This window comes from Propithecus coquereli, unplaced genomic scaffold (assembly GCF_000956105.1).
Source record: "Propithecus coquereli isolate 6110/MARCELLA unplaced genomic scaffold, Pcoq_1.0 Scaffold225, whole genome shotgun sequence".
Classification (NCBI taxonomy): domain Eukaryota; kingdom Metazoa; phylum Chordata; class Mammalia; order Primates; family Indriidae; genus Propithecus; species Propithecus coquereli.
Genome location: NW_012147745.1, coordinates 2459358 through 2484809, shown reverse-complemented (window position 1 = coordinate 2484809; position 25452 = coordinate 2459358). Strand labels below are relative to the sequence as shown.

The following is a 25452-nucleotide window of genomic DNA, read 5'->3' as shown; positions in this document are numbered from 1 at the left end:
AAATTTGAGACCACAATAACTGATGGGACGCTGTTACCAGGTAAGCAAAAATTCATATTAGGCAGACCTGGGTTCAAATCTTTATCACTTGTGGGTTGTTTGGTCGCTCTGAGTCCTGATTTTCTTTCTTAGAAAACAAGGATATAATATTTGCCCAAATTGTTATATAAATTGTATGAGATAATTTTGTTGAAGATGTTACTATGAGGTAAGAAAAAGAAAATTGGGAGAAAGGAGGCAAAATGCACAGTAGTACAGAAATAATGGTTATATAATGCAGTCCTGAAAGAAATAGTCAGCTGTGCTGCTTTCCTGGGAGGAATTCAAGTCATTATACTCTTCTGGGCTCTGGTGTGAAATTATCCTGGATGAAAATTAAGAATTGTGGGATTTAGAGGTAGTCCTGGTCAACACACAGGAGCTTCTTCCCTTGGGCAACCTGAGGATTGCACTCATCGATTCAACATAATGTTTGTCGAGTGCTTACCGTCTGCCAAACGCCATTCTTACACAAAGTATACCATACAGGGATGTAAGAGTGACATTGTTCCTACTTTATTGGAATTTATATTCTGGTGGCAGCAAGAATAAAGGAATAAAGGAATGAATAAGAAAAAAAATCAGATCATGATAAATATGCAAGACATTAAAAAGGCAGTATAATAGAGAGTGACTAGACAGATGGTTTAGATTGGGTGGAAATGGAAGGGCGTCTCCCAGGAAGTGATATTGAGTGTGACATCTGAAGGGCAATAAAAAGTCACCCATGAGAAAATCAGGGGTAGGAGCATTCCTGGAACAGGGCATAGCTAGTGCAAATGTCCTAAGATGGCAAGGTTGCCATTTTCAAGAAATAGGAAGAAGGCCTGTGTGGCTGAGACACAGTAGGTGATAGCAAGAGGGTAGAACACAAGGAAGAAGAAATAAGAAGTGGTCAGAGCACAGAGAATGCTGTATACCAGAATGAGGAGTTGGGATTTTATTCTAAGGTTGATGAGAAGCCACTGGAAGGTTTTAAATAAGAGTAGTAATGTGGCTTTAAATAAGAGTAGTAGTATGTTTCACCAGGATCAATCTGGGCTCTCAGTAGAGAATGAATTTTATGAGAAAGAATTGAAAGCAAGCACACCATTTAGGAAGCTATCACAGTAGCTCAGGCAAGAGGACCAATGGTCACGGTTTGGAAGAGAGTGATGATCACAGAGAAAGAGAAACAGATGGAGTCAAGACATGTTTCAGAGGCGATGGTTAGAGTTGTTGTGATATAGTGGATGTGGGATGTGAGGGAAAGAGAAGAACCAAGGAGAAACCAAGGCTTTGGAGCTTAAGCAAGTTGGTGATGACAGGCAAAGAGTCGGTTAGGAGAGAGCAAATTCAAGAGCTCTCCTGGTGATATTTCAATTGCCATAAAACTTTAACAACAACAAAAGAAATTAGCCATCTAAATAAGTTCATGAAGGTCGTCCTTATACTAACAATACAGGAACTGAACTTCAGTAGATGGTTTATTCTGAGATTTTTCAAAAATAATTTACAATGCATTCATATAAAGAACAACTCAATAAAAGTCACCTCCTAGGTGAGATATTTTAGTATTACTATTATAATACACAAAACTGCTAATTGATAATGGCAAAGTATAAGTACATATGAATTAATAATCTAAACTAGGGCTTAATTGTCTTGTTGCCATGAGATTAAAGTTTCACAAGCTTCCTTTAACACCAGGTCAGCTACAGCAATAGAAGTTATTGAGAGCTCACTGTGTATCAGGCATTGTCTTACCTGTTGAGTTTTCAGTAACCCTGTGAGACAAATTCCATCATCGTCCTCATTTAGCAGAGGAGGGACCTGAAATAACTTCTCCACTTTCAAGAGCCTGCAAGGGGGAAGCAGGGTTTGAATTTAGGCAGTCTGACTTCAGAGCCCAAACACTGAAATCATGCCTGAAAACCAGCACCTCCTGAGGGATACATTTCTGTGCCCTCCAGCTTCTGTGGCTCCCTTCTCTCCAGTGTTGCCTCCACAGATAGCATTAACAGCTCCATGCTCCTGGTACTCCCTTTGTAAGAGTTCTGTCCACATAAAACTGAAGATAACAGAGACCAAAGCCCTAGATGTTTGAAAGCTGTGATATAAGAAAAGATAATTGGATTGTTTATTTTATGGGTATATTGCTTTACCTTGCATTCTGCAATAAAACCCATTAATCCATACCTCACTAATCTCCTGCGGAGATAACTAACTAAACGATATGTAATTAAGAAATGTCGCTTTTTCTTCGAAGAATTCTTTAGAGCGTTATTTGTAAGTTGTTAGGCAAATCCAGGTGTTTTTTTTTTTTTTAACAGTTATTCATTTCTGGTTTTAGTAATTAAATTTCTTATGTTACCAAAGAGGCTTATACTTATGATGTAGCATAAAACAATCAGGGCCTTTTGTGAAGTGTAGTTTTTATGAACTTAGCTTTATTACATGTTAAAATCCATTTACATCTTAGCTAAAAATATTAACTTTCCTTGACATTACTAAAACTCCACTTCTCAAATATTTTCTCAGGCAGAGTCCTCACTATTTTCCCTCCGTCATTCCAAATAAATGAAGTTTTAACATGTTCACATTTATGGGACTACATATAAAAATAATAATAAACACCACCTTTTGAAGTTTTGTTCTTTTTAATTTTGTGGAGGCTGCTTAGGGAAATAAATATGTAAAGATACGAATTTACAGCCCTTCATTCACGCAGCAATCCTCCCCCGCAAGTTGATGCAAGAAGCCTACAGATGCCCATAGCCACATAAAACTTTTACCGCAGCCATTGCAAACACCACCAGATTTTTGTCACTTATTTTTAGGAGGGAAATTTCTGTGTTGAACAATAGGAAATAATGAATAGCTAATTCTGATTGAGGCCAACTTTTCATATTTTAAATGTGATAATTGTAGGTCAGAGAACTCACAAAAATTTGAAACAGGACAGTGTTAATTTTCGAGAGGGAGAAAGACAGCTTATCTTTAAAGCTAACATTTACTGAGAACTTACTATGAGCTAATCCCTATATTAAGCACTTTACATGAACATTCATGATAACCTGTGAGATGTGCCCTCTGATTATGCCCAAGTAGAGAAGAAACTGGCACTCTAAGCAGGGTCTGCGGGGGCCTCAGTAAAGAATGATGCTGCTGTTGGAATCTAGCCCAACCTTCAGAACTATGTGCTACTGATGATGAGCTCTGTTTTCTGAGAAGTGCCTACAGAACATGATCAGCATCTGATCTTTGTTCACACCCCTACAGCAGCGTCAGGCTCTAGGTGGTATTTCCAGTGACTCGGTAGGAAGAGGTGTACCGGCTAGTTCTAGATGCCCTTGAGTTATGTGAGCAGCAATCCACTGGGCCGTGGCCAGAGATGTCAGCTCAGGGACCACAGGGAAGGCTTCCAGTTCTGTTCCAACAGCCTGTTCATTTCCTGGTGGCAAAGACAACATCTAAACCCCTTGCTTGACATGTTTACCCCTTTTCAGGCCTCAATTGTTTGGGGAGAAATTTCAAAACAAAGTTTTTTATATGTCATATAAGAATAGTATGTTCTTATTTCCAAATTTTAAATCTACCTGAGGCATATTAAATGTTGGTGACTAAGATTTCCCTGCACGTTTATCTCCTATTGTCTCATGCCTTCTCTCTTCTCACCACTGTTTTCTTTCCTTTTTTCTCTCTTCTGTTCCCTTCCTTTCTTATATTTCTCCCTTATTCTCATTTATTTGGAGGAGGAAGGAAGGAAGAAGGGGAGGAAGCAAAGAAAAGGGGAAGAAGAGAAGTCGTGGTGAAGCATTCATGCTTAGCACTTATTTTAAAATGTAAAATATGTTTGTGCCAGTATCACTTTTTGGATACTTCCTTTCTGGTTTTAAAATTGTATGTCTTTATATGAAATTCTTTACAATTGCACATTTGTATGTGGGTGACTTTCTTTTCTTTAAACTTTTAATGCCTCAAGCAGAGAACTTATGGATATATGACTTGCTAAACGTGTGACTTTGCTTAAGTAATAGCATCTTGCATTTTCAGCTTCATCATCAGTCATATAGAGAACTATACCTGTTTCACCAACTGGACAAATAGGATCTGAAGATGAGATGAAACAGTAAGAAGGAAACATTGAGAAAAGACTGATTCTCATGAAGAAATTCTAGCTGCTCCTTTCCCAGTCCTTTCTCCATTTTCTTACTACCTCTTTTTTGCCTTTCTCATCTACTGTTTTAGCAATGCCTCATTATCAGTGAATAAGGCGTTCCAGCAGAAACTAATGGATTTTCCACCAAACTAAACCATGGAAAATAATTTTTTTAGCTTTCATCATTTTAAATGGAATATTTTAAAAACAAGAATAACTCATATCCTGCCTCTTTAGACATGGTTTATTAAACATAATTTATGTTTCCTTATGATTCAGAATTATCATTACTATAAACACTAAATATGTAATGTCTTCCCCCATAAATTGTTGACGCCCACCCCGTGGGGCCATTAGTATATACTGCCTCAATTATTTGAACCTAATTCTGTTGTCATATTCATATCTTAGTCTACCATCTAACGTATGTTTTATAGTATTTGTCCCCAAATAACTCTATGTTCCCTAATGATATGGACTGTTCATTTAACTTCATGTTCCAGTGCCTAGCATGGTGTCCATATTGTAATATGAGTTTAGCAAACACTATGTGAAGTTGTACAGTTCAGTAATAACTTGAGAATATATTCATTTCTAGGGGAGAAGGAAGTACTTCCCACAAGCCTATTACTTTACATAGATTTAATCTTCACAACTGGAGAAGGAAGGTAACATTACTGTCTCCATTTTATTTTGTTTTTTTTTTCTTTTTCTTTTTCTTTTTTGAGACAGGGTCTTGCTCTGTCTCCTGGGTTAGAGCAGAGTGGCATCATCATAGCTCATTCTAACCTCAAACTCCTGGGCTCAAGTGATCTTTCTGCCTCAGCCTCTCTTATATCTGGGTCTATAGGCATGTACCACCATGCCTGGCTAATTTTATTATTTTTTGAAGAGACAGGGTCTCGCTATGTTGCTCAGGCTGGTCTCAAAATCCTGGCCTCCAGTGATCCTCCTACCTCAGCCTCCCAAAGTGCCATTAGTACTCCACTTTAGAAATGACAAAACTGAGGCTCAGAGAACTCAAATGCCTGCCCAAGCTCACACCTATAACTTGCAATAGAAGACTTATAACTTGAGCCTAAACCTGTCTTATTTCAAAATCCACTCTCTTCTTGTCATAACACATACCACATATACTCACTGTGACATTGAATGGGCCACCTGCTTTTTGGCTTGAGAGGAAGTTCATCAGCTTTTATAATTTTTCTGCCCCTCTCTCAGAGTCACCTGCCACCTCTTTGGCTATCATTTCTCACATGCCCTCTTCCACCTGGCATTTTACTGTCCTAGTCTACAATTGATTTAGAAACTACTAAGCATGCTCGTTAGGCTTGTTTAAAAGTAGGAATAAAATAGTCTCTGTAACAACATAAGTAAGGATTACAAATGGTTGTCAAGCTGCATGCTGACCCCGGCAAATCACACGTAGCTGCCTGGAGTGCCAAGTTGAGGCTTCTGAAGCAATATCCATGGCTCTGCAGGAATGAGGGCCCACAGGGAGTAGTGATGTCTGGCATGGTTGAGAGAAGGGAAAGTGGTGCCACACTTCTGGGGCTTTGGGAGTTTTCAATGAGTAAATTGCATGAAGATTACTGTGTGGTCTTGGCATCATCTACCTACATTTTCAGATTTTTTTTTTTTTTTTTTTTTGCTTATTCCTTCATTCTTAGCTGGGGTGTATATAGTTAGGAAGGATAGATAAATGACTTCTGGATAATCAAAATGTTTATAATGGTCTTTTTTTTTCTCTTCCCTCTTACTTTATTTTTATTGGCCCATGCTCTGTAGTTTAGGTCTTAGGTGTGGCAGCATCACCCATGGCACCCACTGACTTTATCTAGGTCACTGAGAGCACACAGGCAAACCTGTGCAAACCTCTGATACAGGTTATACAACTGCAAGTGAGTAAATTAGCAAACAAACAAATGACTACAGTTGGCACAAGAGATTTTTTCCAGAAATATTGGATGTGTGAAGATTTAATTACACATCCACTGGACTAACATCCACTGGACTACTGATATTAACTCTGGACTTCACATCTGTGCCGTTCTTTCTACTGTCCACAGAGCTGATGACATTTCTTGGTCTCCTTTGCTACTACTGATCCTGTCTTTGTTACCACCACTTCTGCTCCATACATAATCTCCTTTGCTTGCTTTCCCCTCCTCTCTGTCTTTTTTATTTCTTATCTTGTTGGACCCCTGTCATATCATCTGAGCTTCTCGGCTTCTACATGAAAAGACTGACCTTTTGTGTGCATCCCCATCAAGCCAGAAGATTTCTTCCCTCTCGCTGGAGAATTAATCAATCACAGCTCATCTGCTGTAACCTTCATATCTTTGATTCCTCTTAACTACCTACAAAATGCTAAAGCTCACGGTTTTTTTTTCACAAGATACACATATGTTTTTTGTAACTGACACTATTCCTGGGGCCTAAACACTAAACTCCAAATAACTGAGGATATGCCATACTCTATGAAGCCCACCTGCTAGAAGTCACTTTTCCATCATCTCACACATGACAGTCAATATATGCATTCTTAAACCCTCCCAGGGGGTATCCAGCTCAGGCTCAACTCCCAAGTGGCCAGCTCTAACAATATCCTTTCTTCTCCCACTCTTCACCATGTATCTCAAAGCGAGGGAGATTGACATCAACAGAGGGGTAACCTGATTCTACTAAAAGCGATTTTCTTAAATCATTTGGAAAAAAATTATTTAACCAATTCTTTGTGGCAAATGATAGCAAAACATGGTAAGTTTTAGTCCCGATATTAACAACTCCTAATATCTAGAGGCTCAATTTGCTAGAGGATCATTCTAAAAATATGATTGCTGATGGTTTTGCACCATCCAGACACCCAGTTTATCATGGTATCCTAAAAGACCCTGTTCTTTCATTAGCCTAAAACCAGAGTTACCTGATGTTGCAAATTCAATTAAATAGAGTTATGAAAGAAAGAAAAACAATAGAGAAATAGCCTCTGGGCAGTAAGAGTGAAAGAGGGTTTTATTGTTGTTATATTGTTGTTTTTGTTATGTAAGATAGAGAGTTTTATCTATGGTTACCTCTTCAAGAGAAGCAAGAAGAAAGGGAAAGAGAAAACACAGAGAGAGAGGAGGTATTCATGGTATAAAATTGTTCTGTCTGATGTGACAGCCACTAACCAATGTGGCTATTGAGCACTTGAAATGTGGCTAGTCTAAATTGAGATGTGCTGTTAGCACAAAATACACACATTTTGAAGATTTAGCATGAAACAAAAGCATATAAGCTACCACATTAATATTTTTTCATATTTTGGCTACGCTGACTTAAATATACTATATTACCAAAACTAACTTTACTGTTTTCTTTTTGTTTTTTAAAATGGCTAGGATATTTTAAATTATGTATATGGTTCATATTTGTGGCTTATGCTATATTTTTTTGCACAGCATTGGTATAACGTCTTATCCTCTCAAATTAGGTTCAATGAGAAGTAATAGAAAACTCCAAAATAGCCCATAATGCTTATAAAGATAAATATTTATTGATTCCTCCACAATAGACCAATGGTAGACAGGGCTGACAGGGCCATTCTATGATCATCAACACTGAGGCTCCTTTTATTGTTCTGTTCTACTATCCAAAGCATTCTGCCTCACGATCCAAGACAGCTGCTAAAGCTCCAACCAGAATAACCACATTCCAGGCAGCAGGAAGGAGAAAGGAATCCATTAAGAATACATTCTGTGGCTAAATCCAAGGTTGAAAATAAAGAGGAGAAGGTCCTCGCCACTGTTACAAAACCAGTTGGCGGTGACAAGAATGGTGGTATCCAGGTGGTTAAACTTCACAAAATGCCTAGATATTATCCAACTGAAGATGTGCCTCGAAAGCTATTGAGCCATGGCAAAAAGCCCTTCAGTCAACATGTGAGAAAACTGCGAGCTAGCGTCACTGCCAGGACCATTCTAATCATCCTCACCGGGCACCACAGAGGCAAGAGGGTTTTCCTGAAGCAACTGGGCAGTCGCTTGTTACTTGTGACTGGACCTCTGTCCCTCAATAGAGTTGCTCTGTGAAGGAAATATGTCATCGCCACCTCCACAAAAATTGATATCAGCAATGTGAAAATCCCTAAACATCTTACAGATGCTTGCTTCAAGAAGCAGCAGCTGTGGGAGTCCAGACACCAGGAGGGTGAGATCTTCGACACAGAGAAATAGAAATACGAGATTATAGAACAGTACAAAGTGGCTCAAAAAGCTGTGGACTCCCAAATTTTACCAAAAATCAAGGCTATTCCTTAGCTCCAGGGTTACCTGTGGTCTTTGTTTGCCCAGATGAATGGAGTTTATCCTCACAGATTGGTATTCTAAATTTTTACAAAGAACCTAATTAAATAACTGAAAGATTAAAAAAAAAATAAGAATACATTCTGTGTGTAGCCTTCTACAACCATCTTCTAGCATCATCGCTGACAGGCAATAACCAGCTTTGGCCAAGATATGAGCCACCCCTGTAAAATGTGGGGGAGAAGGGAACTAACCACTATGATCTGGTACCATTTTAGTTTTGTCCCCATAAATACAAGAGAGGCTGGACAATGAAGACTTTATTCCTAACAGTCAAGTGCACAGCTAAAAATCAGGAGTTATTTTTAGGATGACCATTTGTCCCAGTTTTCTTGAAAGTCTGTTTTGTATGTGTTGTCCTGGCGTAATTATTAATAGCTCCCCCTTTCTCTCTCTCAAGTGTCCTAGTTTGGATGACAAATTATATGGTCACCCTTGTTATGGTACCAAGAAAAAAGAGAGAAACAGATGATAGGATGGACAATTCACCCTGCCAGAGGTCCTTGAGAAATCACTTAAGAAATCCTTGGCAGGTGGGTGTCTCCTCCAGCCCAGCCCACGGTTATTCTGAAGCTGTGCTCTTAGAGGTTACTTGGGACCTCCACATTGACAAATTAAAGGACTTTTCTCACTCTTCTTTTCATTTATTCACTCACTTAAAATATTTATGGTGCAATTCCATGTGCCAAGTACCTTGCATTTGGGGCATATGGAGGTCAAACAGAATTCAATATTATTAATCCCACACTGTTAAACCAATTTTCCATTATAACGAAGAATTAAGAGTCTGAATTATCTGCATTCTGAGATTTCTGTTTCTCCCCCTGAATACTTCTCTAAGTATCTTTCTGTCTTTTTCTGGTTCCAGAAAATTCTAGTCCACTGTTTTCCAGAATGTCTTCAATTTATTACTAGTTCTTTAAGAGAGTTCCACAGTCAAGTACTATTTGGAAACGCAGCATTATTAAAATTTATAATGAAAGTGAGTAAATTAAAAGCTTTGAGAAGTAACACAATAGAAATTCCTATTTAACTCCTCTAATCTGAACTGGTTTGGGGTTAATACCTTCTAAGATCTAATGCAGCATCCCTCTGTACTACTCCTTTAGTCCCAGCAGTGGGAGGACGTTTATAGGGCTCTTGGTCGATGCCTCCACCCTCTACATTCTGCCTCCCAACATGCATATTTGTTCTGTTTTTACCTCCAGGAGATGACACCTAAGTGACCTTCTCTAGTCTTTACTTCATTTCCCAAACTAACTAAATGGACATTTCTACTCTAGTTAAACATTGTAATCTCAAACTTAACAACCTAAAATTGAATTTGCCTTCTTGTCCAAAATCAAGTCTCCCCTGATGCATCCCTATTTTTGGACTAGTACTACCCGTGGTAGACATATTGTTTATGTGTTTGGTTTTGGTTTTGTTTTTTTTTTTTGGTGGGGGGTATTTTTGGTGAGGGCAGAGGGAGGGGTTTGGGGCAGGCTGAGCAGCATTGCAACTTCACTTCTATTTTTGGAAAAAAAAATTCTTTGTGTGTAGTTTGGGTGAGAAGTTGTGCATTGCCAACAGCTTCTGGGCAGGCCAGGCTTGAGCATGTGACTTGGACTCAGCCAGTCAGCCTCCCACGGGGTACTCTGACTCTTGAATTATTAGAATAGAGATATAAGAATGGTTAAAATTCATTTATAGTGTGGAAGTGTTCTGTGACAACAGTGGCCTTGACCCAGTCACTCCAGATGATCCTGATGTGATCTAAAGTTGGAGAATCACTGAATCAGGTCTTTCTCATCTTGGCTCTTCCAGAAAAATTTAATAGTTATCCTACCTAAAATTAACTCTTCCTTTTCTGGAGTCCTAGAACCCTTAATATTTATACCACTCATGCTGAACCTGTCCCTTGTTGCTTTGCAGTTACTTAAGTAGTTATTTTATCTAGTTTCTGCAACTAGTTTCTAAGCTTCTAGAAAGCAGGATGATATAAATCACCATGACTTACATACAGTAATAACTCACTTAATGAATAAATGAATATTCACTAGTAACAAATTAATTGCTTCTGGATATATAAACTTCTCTATTTTATACAAAATAAAGATTAAATTAGTTCACTTCTATTTAAGAGTTTCTAAGGCAGTGATCATCAATTTTCTAGATGTTAAACTCACCTAAAGAGCTAAAGCAAATACTGATACTTAGGTCAGAACAGTAGAGATTCTTACTTAATTGATTTGGAATGTGACAATCTGGTCATTGTTATTTTTAAAGTTCCTATATGGTTGTATGTTGTAGGCAAGGTTGTGTATCATTCTGATATTCAAAGTGTGGTCCAAAGCCCAGCAGGAGTAGTTCTCCTGGGAGCTTCTGAATGTGCATTTTAACAAGATTCCAGGTGATTTATGTATACTTTAAAGTATGAGAATCACTTGGTTTAGACCAGTAATGTCTAATAGAAATATAATACAAGCCACACATGTAACTTAAAATCTTCTAGGAGCCATATTTTAAAAGGTTTTTAAAAGGTAAAAATAATTTTAATAATATATTTTATTTAAACCAATGTATCCAAAATATCATTTTAACAAATTAATATAAAATTATTAATGCGATATTTAACATTTTTTTTTTGCACTAAGTCTTTGAAACCCAGGGTGCATTTTATACTTACAGTGCATCTCAAATCAGACTAATCACATTTCTAGTGTTTCATAGCCACATGTGGCTAGGTGCTGCCGAATTGGACAGTGCATATCTAGAGCTTACTGACTGTTCCATTTCTAACATCACCTATAACTTTCCTTAAGGAACTTTTCATCAACCAATCAACCCACCATTCGCTTTTCTGTCTTACATAGTTATCCCCATTGCTCTGCAAAGCCTGCAAAGCCCTCCCGCTGTTCCCTCCTGGTCTAGGTTCCATTTTTTTCTTTAAACCCAGTCCAATTTTATAGCTATTTGGCAAAACCTTCCTAATGTGGCTCCAGATTACAATGATTTGTTGTTGCTGTAGATTTTATACTGTAAACTCATACATTCTTGCCTTTTATGGAAGATGGTAAAGGATAGTTTTAGAAGGCAAAACATGGAATGTAATTAGAATTGTAAAACATGCTGCCCTTCTTAATAAAAATAAAATGTAGACCTCAGAAGGTTGATATTGAAAGGCAAATTCTCTAATGGGGAGTAACAACCTTCCTAGAAATGCTAAAGTAATCTGCATAATTCTACTCCTGGAGATCTTCCATGGCTATCCTTCCCTATCCTCCCCCACCCCATAATGCTGGAACTAAATTACTGATGCTCCACCTCAAACATACATTCAAGTGGGAGCAACAACTCTTCTCTTGATTGCTCCAAAATTTAACTGAGACAAAAATGCAATAGCCAAGAAAGACTTTATTAATAGGCTGAAAGCAATAAAACCAGCAATCATCAGAGTCCAACGAATTTAGAAAATCTGGCTGGTTTCTGTATGAGCAGGACTACCCATTCACAGGGGATGGCATGGGGAATCAGGAAAGAACTTGCCAAGTTCCTCCCTTTCTTGTTTCTTGTCTCTCTCCACACGGTGACATTATATTTAGCCTACAAACCTAGCACTTCCCAAGGCATTAGGAGTCTAGGAACAGGAGTTGGTCTGTCCAACTCCTGTTCACTGTCCAATACTACACTGTCCAATACTACAACCACTAGCCACATGTGGCTGTCGAATACCGGAAATGTGTCTAGTATAAATTGAGATGTACCATATGTATAAAATACGTACCATATTTCAAGATTTATTATGTGTATGTTTTCCACTACTGCTATAAAAAATTATCATAAATTTAGTAGCTTAAAATATCCATTCTTTATATTTATTATCTGAAAGTTCTGTAGGCAGAAGTCCCATATAGCATGGCTCAGCTGAGTCCTCTACTTAGAGTCTCACAAGGCCAAAATCAAGGTGCCCATGGGGCCTCATTCTTTCTGGAATGAATCCTCTTCCAAGCTCATTCAGGTTGTTGGCTGAATTTAGTTCCTGTGATTGTAGTACGAGAGTCTTTTCCCTTCTGGTCAGCCAGAACTTCTCTCAGTTCCTTAGGGACCCCTGTATTCCTTGTCACACCATCCCCTCCATCTTCGAACCAACAAGGACTTGTTGAATTCTTATGCTTTGAATCTCTCTGACTTCTCCTTCTGTCACATCTCTTCTGCTTCTAGCCTGAGAAAATCCTCAGTTTTTAAGAACTCATGTGAGGAACTTTCCAGAATGCTCAGTGAGAGGTGGAGGAGTGGTGGCTGCCCAAGCTCCTTCCTGCTCCCCTATACCAGCCTTGCTCAACTTGCTAGCTATAGAAAGTGGTGACAGAAACCACTTACTAAAATGTTTTGGGTGTCAAACCCAGTCCCACCCAGGAAGAGCTGAAAAGGCTGATCGGAAACTGGCCTTGAAGTACCACTCTGAAAAGAATCTAAATGAAGGTGAGAAGTTTAAACAGATACCTCAAGCTTATGAAGTGCTCTCTGATGCAAAAATGGGGAATTACTTGACAAAGGAGGAGAACAGACAATTAAAAAGGATAGAGTAGGTATCAGTTTTGGCTCCCCCATGGGTATCTTTGAAATATTTTTTGAAGGAAGAGGGAGGATGCAGAGAGAAAGAAATAAAATATTGTACATCAGCTTGCAATAACCTTAGAAGATTTATATAATGATGCAACAAGAAAACTAACTCCACAAAAGAATGTGATTTGTGACACATGTGAAGGCCAAGGTGATAAGAAAGGAGCAGTAGCTAGCTGTCCCAATCCCTGAGGTCCTTGAATGCAAACAAGAATTCATAGATAGGACCTGAAATGGTTGAAGAAATTCCGTCTGTGTGCCTGGAGTGTCAGCGCCATGGGGAACAGATCAGTCCTAAAGACAGATGTAAGAGAGGCAGTAGAAGGCAGATAATTCATGAGAAGATTCTATAGGTTCATTTTGACAAAGGCAAGAAAGATGAGCACAAGATATCATTCCACGGTGAAGGAGGCCAAGAACCAGGACTGGAGCCAGGAGATATTATCATCATTTTAGATCAGAAGGACCACACTGTTCTTACTCAAAAAGAAGACCTTTTCATGCGTATGAACATAAAACTTGGTGGAATTATTGCATGGCTTCCAAAAGCCAACATTCACTTTTGAGGACTGAAGGAATCATAGTCATCACCTTGCATCCCTCAGGTCAGATTGTCAAGCATAGAGATATCAGGTGTGTGCTAACTGAAGGCCTGCCAATTTATTGTGGATCATATAAAAAGGGTCGCCTATCATCAAATTTAAGGTAAACTTTCCCGAGAATGGCTCTCTCTCTCCTGATAAACTCTGTTTGTTAGAAAAACTCCTACCCGAGGGGAAGAAAGTAGAAGAGACTATGAAATGCATCAGGTACATATGGTGGACATTGATCCAAATCAGGAAAGATGGTGCCATTACAATGAGAAATATATAAGGATGATGAGCTTCATCCCAGAGATGGCAGTGAGTGTCAAACCTCTTAATGGTGCCACTGAATAACACTCGCTACTGGCATTTTATATGCAGTAGTCAATGAGTGAAGGACTATAATCATAATAAGCTGACTCCTTGCTATTGTTTTGTTTTAATATTCAACAATAGTAGTGTTGTAAAAGTTAAATGAAAATAAATGGAAATATAAAAGCTCTGAATTTTACCCTATATATACGTTGACTTCAGTGTGCAAGATGAAGTTTAATACCTGTAAAAAGTACTTAAAAAAAGTTCCCCTAGCATTTGTTAGGTCATATCTTTAATTGATTTCAGCTGTGTATGTGGACAAGCTTAGCTTGAAATATGAGATGTATGCATTGACCTCCGTGTATGATCCTTCATTGCTAAACTATGAAATTAATTAAAACTCTGTACAATTGATTCTCCATATCCATGGGTTCCATGCATTCAACCAAACCAAGATCTAAAATATTCAGGAATAAAACTCAATAAAAATTAACAATACAACAATAAAAAATATGAAATGATACAAATAAATGTACAGTATAACTATTTACATAGCATTTACATTGTATTAGGTATTATAAGTAATCTAGAAATGATTTAAAGTATACTGGAGGAAGTGCATAGGTAATATGCAAATGTTAGCCATTTTATATAAGGGACTTGAGCATACATGGATTTTGGTACCCAAGGGGGTCCTGAGACCAATCCACCAAAGATACAGAGGGACCACTGTATTTAACTGACAATCAGAAAAAAGAAAAAAAACTTTATTTGTAGAGAAGTGTTGGGCTATGTAATTATTTGTATTAAGTGGAATTCATTGTGATGCTTCTTCATTTATCTTACTACTTCAATTGTTACTTGAAGATGGCATAATATATAATTTATCTTGTAGTATCAGTGATAGAAATTGATCATATATAATTTATATGTCATATATATTATATAATATATGTATAACAAATATAGATCACATATATATAAAACTGTGTTGATCAGTTCCGATCACATTCATTTTTTCCTTTTCTTTGGACCATGATAAGTCCCTGAGTAGTGACTTCCAGGGCTGAGTTAAACATAACTTAGAAGTTAAAGTGAAGAAAAGAGACTTTTACATGGAAGAGAAGTAATTTGCATGTATAATATGGGAAGGTGTTCCGTAAGTACGTCTACAGGGTTACTGTGAACCATTTGATTTATGCTCCAAAGTAACTGTAATTTAATGTTGGGAGTATATAAAATTGTGATGAATAGCTTTAATTGTATGTTTAAAAGTCATCAAAAGTATGTTCACATGCTTAAATCTGGATATCAGAATTATGTATAATGTATGAATATCTTCTTATTATATTGATTACAAAGATTTTTCAATACGTATCACTACAGGCTTTTTTTTAACCCTCAGATCAAAGAATTGTCTTTTCACTAACTAATTATATAACTTTTCTGAATAATACAAAAAATACTATTTATTAAAAAATAAAACCCTCGTAATTAGATTGGGTCCTCTCAGACAATTTAGGATAATCTTCTTAATTTTGAAGTCTGTAACCTTAATTACATCTTCAAAATCTCTTTTCCACGTAATGTAGCATATTTACAGGTTCTAGAGATTAAGACATGGACATCTTTGGGGAGCGATTCTGCCTATTGTAGTATGGAAAAAATAATAGAAACTATTTCATTAATAATGTTTATACTGATGACACACTGAAATAGTATTTTGGATATATTAGGTTAGATAAAATTTTATTAAAATTAATTTCATCTGTTTCTTATCAGTTTTTTAATGAGCTCCTAGAATGTTTAAGATTACATATGTGGCTCCTATTTAGGCCTTGCATTACACTTCTATTGGCCAGAACTGGTGTAGACCCAGAGAGAGGTAAAGCCTTTTTACCTTCCTCAAAGTTTCTGACATCCAATCTGTGGACCCACCTCTTTATGAGAAATGCTTCCCTTACAATCAGGGGTGGCCTTACACTTTTAGGTCTCCCATGACTAAAAACAGTATAGTATAATACAAAATCCATAACTTTTATACAAGAAATACTCAAAAATAGTGATGGAAGAAGGAGATGTGGGCACAGGGGCTCACTTCATTACAAGGAAAGGACCCTGGTCAACCATATCTATAATTGATTATTACTAATCCTAGTGATTACTGCCCTGGCACCATGAGAGCAGAGATTTCTTTTAGACATCTTTTGGTCTCTAGTGGTTGGCACATAGAAGGGTCTTTTCAATGAATATTTGCTAAACCAACTGAATCTAGATGTCAGTGATTAGCTGGTTAAAATAAAAAAAAAAGATAGACTTCAGAAAGTAAGTCAGCTACCCTCAAACATTTCCATACTTTACTCAGAGGAACTGTAAACTAAATAATACTTAATGGTTGTATCTTTATGAGACAAGAGAGTGTGATGATGCTCAAAAAAAAAAAATCCTTTACCAAAATGAACACTCTAATTAACCAAATGTTTTCATTGCTTTGTATTTTATTTGGCTTTGGTGACTAAACCAAACCAATAAAGCTGTAACTATTTTCAAAATTGTATTTCAAATAGATTTTTTTTGAATCTGCCACTTTGATGTTTAGTGTTTTATTTGTTCAATTTAGCATAATACTAAAAGGTTTTTGCTAGAATGTTAGATCCTACCCACTTTCTGCACTTCACCTAGTAGAAAAGCCAGCAGAAAATTGCTTTTTTTGTATTAAAAAGCAATACAAAAATGTTCATGTACTCTTATCTAATCCTCCAACACTAGGCAAGGTAAAAAAAAAAAAAAAAAAAAAAAAAGCCCTTTCCAGGGCTTTGCTTCACAGTTTCTGGAACTGTACCTGCTCCCAGCCCCAGATGTGATCTTGCACAAGGTAGACAGAATCACTGTGACAATCTCACAGTCTATCAGCTACAGAGCTAAGGATCCTCTGAGGAGAAGTTAGGATTGCTGAGAAAGCACAGGCTGCTGAATGTTCCTCTCCTGCCAGACATAAACCTGATGCAAGACAGAATTATGAGAAACCAGATTCATCGTACCCATCCTCCCTTTCAGTAATCTGCCAGGTACAAAAGAAAGACTGAATACCAATAAAAAGATAATATAGATAAACATTTTTTAAAAGTTTATTAATTAAAAGGACTGATAGATGGAGTGATGCATTCTTCAAAATCTATTGTCATGCCTTTGTGGACTTTATTGCTTATCAGCATTTTTTCCCCTCAGGAAAAACAGAACAGCAACATTTGTTCAGAATAAAGCAAATTGTGTTTCTTCCTTTCTTATTACTTTCATTGTTTGAGGTTTCTTTTAGACTATAATGTGGCATTGTGATTTTGAGTTGGGGGAAAAAAATCCCTTGTCTTTCAAACATAAGAATGTGATTGTGTGCTATTGTTGCCAACAATGAGCTAAAGAGGTTAATGGATCACATATCTGGCAAACAGCCATCTTTCCTCCTGCTCAATATATTACACAATATGCATTTTGTTGTTGCTGCTGAGCTTATGAGTTTGTCTGAGTAGTTGGTAAATAAGTTTACTTAGATTTAAGTTATCTCTTTCTAGAACTCAACAGCTTTGTCATTCAGGCTGTATCCTGAAATTTAAAAAGTACAGTTTAAGGTCTGAGCTCATGACCTTTTGAGGTGCTGGAGAGTGAGCCTTGAGAAGGAGGTGGGGCCGGCTGTTGAATGAAAATCTAGAAATATTGTGCCTTGTGAATTGCATTCGACCTTTCATTTTCAGATTGCCTAAATTAACAGAGTGAAATTACCATAATAAAAAGGAATGGATACTGGAGAAAGCACAGCAATTCTTTCTAGTGTTGTTGCCCATGATCATTCCAACAGACTTCTAATTAAATGGGCCAACCCTCTCCACTGACCCCAAGTTGACTCAACTTTGCATTCTGTGACTGTCATTTAAAAACAGACAAGTCGTCATAACCAATAATGTTGTGATTTCTTACCCAAAGGACTTTTCTGTACACTGCATTTGTACTATGGACTGTAAGCAAGAGACCTAATACCTCTAAAGGAGGGGAAGGGGAAAGAGAGGGAAAGGTTTTGTTTTTAGGGAACCACAGGGGGAAAAACTTTTTCAATGAGAAATACAGTTTTCTGGGTAATTTTGGTTGAGTAGGGATGCACGTTGAGGGAGGTATCAGAGTTGGAAGAGAAGCTGAGGGAGGGTATCAAAGTTGGAAGAGAAGCAGCAATGCATCAGCCTCCTTAGATCAGATGGGATCCTTTCAATTAGGCAAAGAGCACAGCAAACAGCACGTGGAATCAGTTACCTGGCCTGCTGTTTGGCTGGGGGCAAGGGGTATGAGGGACACAGACTGAATCCGGAAGGCGAGTGTGCCTCTCAGCTTTGGGACTGGGACCTAAAATAAGGCTGGGTCCTGAGCTCCTGCTTCCCAGCTAGGCAGTGATCGCCCCCTGTGACTCCGGATGCACACAGCAGTCCCAAGTACCGCCACTGCCGCCGCCCGACCCCTCACAGCCTCCAGCTCTCCTGCCTGGCACGCTGGAGCCACAAACCAGCTTCCTGGACACCTGTGTGTCCCAAGCTCTGGGTCTAGGCCCCTTTCTCTCCAGAGAGACAGTTCTTAGCTCCTCAGAGACTAGGTCTCTCCGACCTCCATGTCCCCGGGTTCTGCCACCCTGGCTGGTCACCTCCACGGCTTCTCTAAGCTGCGACTTCACTACGTCAGGGAGCCCTGCGTGCCCACCTGGCCGCCCTACCGTGGTGCTCGCCCGCGGTTCCCGCGCCTGGGTAAGACGAGCAGTGGCTCGGCTACAGCACCTCCGCCTCCGGGTGAATCCTTCTCCTCCCCCTTATCTGCCTAAGGCCCTGCCCTCCCCCAGCAGCAAGCCGCTCCGGTGTGCGCGCCCATCTCTCCGCTGAAGACACCTGTGCTTCCTTCCCCACCCTCTTCCTCCTCCCTTTTGCTGCGGTTTCTCCGCTGCCTTTGGGAGCTCGGGAGCGGCAGCTGAAGGAGGAGCAGGGGGAGCAGGGGGAGGGCGAGGAGGAGTAGGGGCGGGGTGGGTGGGGAGAGAGCCGGGAGGGTGTGGACTGGCAGCCACTCTGCAGCTGGTCGCCGGGGACCCGGTCCCTCCTGCGCGCCCAAGTGATGGAGGGGAAGAGATTCGCTTAGACACACACACGCGCACACAGCTGGGCACGTCTCCGGGAGGCAGCTGCCTGCTCGGGCGCGCCGGGGGCCGGGCGGCGGCCGTGACAGCGCCAGCCGCCAGGAGTGGGGCGCCGGCACAGCTTGGCACCGGCGGCTCGAGGACGCAGGAAGGGAAGATCCCAGCCACACTGACTGTTGCTCTTTTGGGCGAATCGAGAGGGAGCGGGCTGTCGGAGGAGCTGTCACCGAGGACGCCCAAAGCTCTGGCCCTCCGTGCGCAGAGTCCGCAGCTGCGCCCGTGCCCTAGTGGGCGAGGAGGATGCGCACCTCCTCCAGCCGAGAGGCTGCGGTCTCCGGCACTGCGCGGACTCGGGCCCCGGCGGCCGCCCGTGTCGTGCCCGCGCCACGGGAGCGCGCCCTGCCGCACCTGGCTTCAGCCTCTTGGGGAAGTGCAGGAAACGCGCCCTAAACTCCACTACTTCTCCCCGCCTACCCACCCCTCGCGGCTCCCCGCCCCGGACCTGGCCGCCGCCGCCGCCTGCGTGTGGGGCCCGCCCGCCTCTTACTCACACGCGCGCACGCACAGCTCGTTCGCTCCCATTCACGCCGACTGGCTTTCCGCGGAGCCCTAGCCCGGGCAACCGAAACTACTGGACCAACTGCCGCCAGGACCGCAGGAGCTGCCCCGTGGCCTGGCGCGACCCGCCGCCGGCCCCTGCGCCCTGGGCTCCCGCCCGCGCTGTCGCCGCCGGGGACGATGGTGAGCAGGGCGCGCTGCCCGCCTCGCGCGGGGGAGGGGCTCGAGCACACCGGGCTGAGACCTCGTAGATTTGGGGGGAAATAACAGTAACGGAAATCGCTAAGGCAAGGAGGCATCCGTGGGATGCCAGTCCAGAGCACTTTGTGGGGTGCGGTTCTCCTGCGTGCTGCCTGGGGAAGACTTTTGAGACATTTGCAGGGGCTCAGCGTTAAACTAGTGCTAGCTGAGGAACGGCGGGGGCAATTCCCGGGGTAAATTTAGACAGTCAAGTCAGCGTCAGTCAATCTGTCTGGTTGTCTGTTTTTCTCTCCATCTCTTGCCCAGAGTGCTACACCCAGCTCTCTCTTTGCAGGAGAGAGAGAACACGCGTTCACTGCGCTTGTCAGAGTTTGGGGGCTCGCGCTCGCGCACTTCTTGGGGTGGCTGTGGGGCTGTTCCTTGGAGCACGAGCGCGAGGGCACCTTTAGGGGAGTGAGGGGCTTCAAGATCCGAGCGGAGGGCAGGCAGAGGACAGGCAAAGGCTCAGTTAACTTGTGGGTGCGGTGCCTTCTCTTCTGGAGCTGGCCTCCACCCCTCACCGCACCAGTGCCTGCCCCCTCACAGCCCCACTTCGCGCAACGCTTCCCATTTACCCCAACACACACACACACACAGGAGATGGATGCAGTCGAGGGTGTGGGTGGTCATATAGTTATTACTAAGAGGTCTTCCGAGGTCGCTGTAGCTACTGACTGACTGGAACGCTGAGACTCCTGCCCCTGGCACTTAGGTGTCCACTTTGGTTTAGGGAAGCAAGGAAGGAGCGCCCAGCCTGATGTGTATGCCTTTACCTGGAGGCTGCAGGTGCACAGCAAGGAAACCTCCGCCACAGCTCGGGAATCGCTTCACCTTGGTGGGTCCGCTCTCCAGCTTCACTCCTTGAGTGCTTCAGGGCACCCACCCAAGGGAGCTGCTGCTCCTATCCGCGGTCTCCCCAGTCCTCTCCCCGTAGGGGTCTCTCTCTCTCTCTCTCACATCTCTATCTCCATCTCTCTCCCTTCTCTCCTTTCCCTCTTTCCCTATGAATAACAGTTTCTTCATGGAAAACATTGATCCCTTAAGGGGGAGATTTAATATTTGCAAAATGCTTTATGTCATATTATTTCGTGGATACATTTAATTGCACTGTAACTCTTCTCTGATTTATGTAAACTTAGCCTGATAAATAGCATGCAGGGTCGGGGAGGGTGGGAGCGAAAGTGAGTGGGCATTCTTTCTGTGACAGTGCTCCTTTCTAAACTGATTTGCTAGAAGTAATAAAAAGCTAGTGCTTCTGAAAGGTTTTGCTCAGTAATTTCTACATATGTCAGAGGTTTAGACAAATTTCACGTTACAATTTAGTTCAAATATATTCAGCTTCTTTTCAAAGAAAAAGTTGAAAAGAAGATCATAAAAGGGGATTACACATCAAAAAGTGACTATTTTAAAAAATGTTTTTATTGGTATCAATTATGTTGCAACAGATTTTAAGTTACCTCGGTGTTTCCTCCTAGTGAAGTTCTTAAAAAAGAAATGAAAACAATACTACTTCCCTACCTCCCTGTGCTTACAAATGATCATTGCTTAAAGTGGCTGAGCATCAGAGCAGGTTTCTTTACTTCAGGAATATGAAGTTATTTACCAGTGAACTGATGGAGACCCAAAAAGATATGAGAAACATAATGATGGGAAGGAAACTGTTGCTTAAATTTAACTGCCTCCGGCGTAGGGCGTTTTAACAGTGAAAAGGAAAACTGCTCTGGCCTCCGCCAAGTTATCTGTCCTTTATAAAAACATGCTTTTCTCAATTAATAAAATATATAGGAACCTCGTTACTTATGTAAAATAATATTTGCAAGTAGATACCTAAGCAGATTATAGGGGAAATTATGAGCCCAGTATTCAATGGAGTATTACAACAAGTACTGAGATCATGGTTTCTGGGTTAAACCAGAGCTCATGCTTAAATTTTAATACTTGAAGTTGTTCCCTTGAACATCTTTGTGAGGAGGTGCTGCTTGAAGTGTTTTCATTATGCTTACATCATTGTCCTCACCATTTTACAGGCATACACAGATGTTTTTGAATGAATAACCTTCTTGCTTGCTGAATTTTTACTCATTCAAAAAGTATTTATTGAGCACATGAGCACACAATATGCAAAGCTGAAGTGGGGAGTTATTTGAAACAACAAGGAAGGATTTAGGGGAGAAGCAGGATGCTTACTCCTACACAGTGTAAATAGAGCTGTGGAATAGTGGCTTACTTAGGGAAGCAGCATCTTGCCCAAAGTAGGTGGTCAACAAAGAGCTGTTGACTCAAAAATCATATAAGCTGTTAACTAGCCAACTTTGTTTTCACTCTAAATTCCACCATTATTCCTAACCCACCATGTCATTTAGATGTGACTCATCTTCAGAGAATTGATGTTGACTCTAATCTTCTTGCTCTTTGTCTGAATACTTTAGAGTAATATAACTATCTGTGTACTGTATGATTTCTAGCTCTGGCTTTCTCTGTACGATTTCTATGGAATAGTGCCAGATCTGAATATGTCATTAGTATTCATTTATAAGTAAATGCAAATGTTCCTATTGGATTGAAAAAGTATACTTGAATTCATAGAACACAACAAATATTTTGCCCCTTAATTTTCTCATCTCTCTATTTTTTATAATCTCAGAAACAGTAATATCTCTTAAAATGCAATTATATGTAAATGAGCAAGTTAACAAAAATAGTTACATATAATTTTTCAGAAAAGGTGAAATTTCTTCTGGAAATTTTAGTTGAGAATTTTCTTTGACTCTCTTGGCGTGCTTGGCAGGTGGTCTTTTATCATAGGAACCCTCATTCATGAATAAAATAATTCTTAAGATAACTTCCTAGTAAAAGAAGCTAGCGGAGGAGAGAATGCTTGCTAAAAATGAGTTGAAAACCCCTGGGATTAGAATATGAGCAGTGACACTAGAGTTGTGTAGTTGAAATGATGTGACTACTTATATATTTTATTGGTCTTTATGTGTGACTTTTTGAGATTTTTAAGTACTTTATTCCAATGTTTTCATATTCTGAGATTATTGCAATTAAGTGAAGAGTTACTGTTTGATAATGGAATTATAGTTTGTTTCAAGTGAAGGTGAATAGTTGCAGAAGAGAGAACAAGTCAAGGAAATAATTATTCAAACCGCAGATTTTTCCTCATTTAACTCTTGTTCTTTTTTGGTGGGGGGAACTCAAAACAAAATTAACTAGTTAAACCTTTCATTATGACTATATTGTTACTATTCAGAGAAGTCCTGTGTTTTAATTTTTCTATGAATTTAATATGAATTATTTAAAACCAGAAGAAGTATAATCTTACATATTTTTTCTGGAATCTAAAATTTGTTGACAAATTTTGCTTCCTTTGGAATCAATGTTTGTTTCTGAGTTGTGATTTTACCTTAACCTTTATAGTAGATGTGTAATTAAAGCAATATATTAACAACTACTTTTAAAAATCACTGATCTAAGCAAAAAATATTTCACAGCAGCTAACATTTATAAAATATAAGAGTAAAAGATTACATCTGGAAATCCACATAATGTATAGGTGGGGTAAATGAACTTCTCTAAATCTCATATGCAAGTTTCATTATCGTGTTTTAGTATTAATTAACAATGGACTATCTTCCATCTTGTTGAAAAGTTGTATGAAGCAAAGCTAGGTCAGTATTAGGAAGTAGTTGATGAGTTGATTTGACTTTAGACCACTTTACCTAGCTTGACTGTGCATAGGGGAATAAGTTTTATATATATACACATATAAATATATGTGTGTACATATATATATATACATATACATAGATATATACCCATATATGGTATGTATTTATGTTTCTGTTTATGTATATATCTATGTTTTGTCTGATAACATTGTACAATAGGAAGAGAATCTCTTTGTGGCATATATGGTTTTTGAAGTCAGCATCATCTTGAGAATGGTACTCATAAATACTCAACAACAAGTTTGATATTAAAAATTTGGAGTGTGGTAAACTCTTTTGAACAATTTATTTAAGGAACACTTGTAATAACCATTGGTATGTACTTGACACTGTCTAAAGAGCTCTACTAATTTGAACTCATTTAATTCCAGCAGCCTCCCCACTATCCCCCATTTTACAGAGGGAAAATAAGTAGGTAAATCTGTTATTATTATTGCTATTTAGGAAATGAGGAAAACGAGGCTTCATGAGCATATTGGCCCCAGCTCCACAGCTACTAAATGGCAGAGCTGGCATTTGAGCCCAGACAGTCCGCTCTGCTATGACACAGCTCTTGAAGAGATTTTGTGTGTATGCATGTATGTATATATGTGTACACATATATTTACTTAAATAGGGGGCAAAGTGGGGAGCAAGTTGCAAAGCAAATAGATTCTACCGAGATTTATGACAGTTTTCAACTTAGAGTGAATTCTTAAGAAATTCATAAGGAAGGCGATTGTAATGAGGCAGTGACATAACCTGAACCGGAGCGATACTTGAGCATAGTGCTATAACTTAATGTAGTTTTTAATGGACTCAATAATTTTCAAAGGTTCAGCTACTTTTAAATTAGGTAACTTTAAGAACTGATTCCATATTTAAGTAGTTTTAATAGCTCAGAGGATCTGATACTGAATGTTTTATGCTTCCCATGATATCCTTATAACGTGAACTTCTTGCACAGGGGATCAGTATTATATGTTACTACAGTGTATGGTTCTTGCCAAAGGAATCTGAGTTGTATACAAGGTGTGGAATGAGACTTATTCTGCTCAGACCCAACCACACACAGTAGGCATCTCATTAATGTTTACTGCATTCAGGGTATTCCACAAGTTGCTAGTCCAGAGGTAAGAAAAAACTTCAAATGCTTTTATGATTGCACAATTTTAAGACGTGATTTAATACTGAATAGACGTTTTTCTTTGTGATGATGATCTCAGGACATTACTGTCTATGAAACCCTGTGGAATAATAACTTTTATTAGATGGAGTGGCTTGAGATAGAAAGGAGGAGGGTAGCGTAAAGAGCGTGAAATAATAAACTGATTTAAATGTTTAAATTTAGAAGTAGACAAAAGGAAAAATGCCTGTAATTGTACCTTGTATTTTAAAAAGGCATATAAGACATAATTATCATTAAGTAACAGAATCTTTAAACTACTAATGAGGTGGCACAACTGTCCTGTCATAAATATTAACAATCTTACTATTTGAGTATGGTTTGGGGAATTATTTAGGAACATATTAAAATGTCACTGTAATGCTCTTCTCCATAGCTGACTAACTCAAGTCAATGAAAAAAAAATCACAATAATTCTGAATGTACCTCAACATAAATAAAGTGTTTATTGTAGCATGAGTACTGAAGTCAGACAGAACTGGCTGGATTAGAATCCCTGCTTCACTGCTTTTTAGCTGTGGCATCTTGGGCAAATTACTTAGCCTTTATAATTCTTAGTAATTTTAT

At 39.6% G+C, this 25452-nt stretch overlaps 2 pseudogenes; both read left to right on the top strand.

Annotated features, from left to right (window-relative positions):
• Positions 1-203: 203 nt before the first annotated feature.
• LOC105811006 lies at positions 204-8485 on the top strand (annotated as a pseudogene).
• A 29-nt stretch (positions 8486-8514) lies between these two features.
• LOC105811005 lies at positions 8515-14106 on the top strand (annotated as a pseudogene).
• The last annotated feature ends 11346 nt before the right edge of the window (positions 14107-25452 follow it).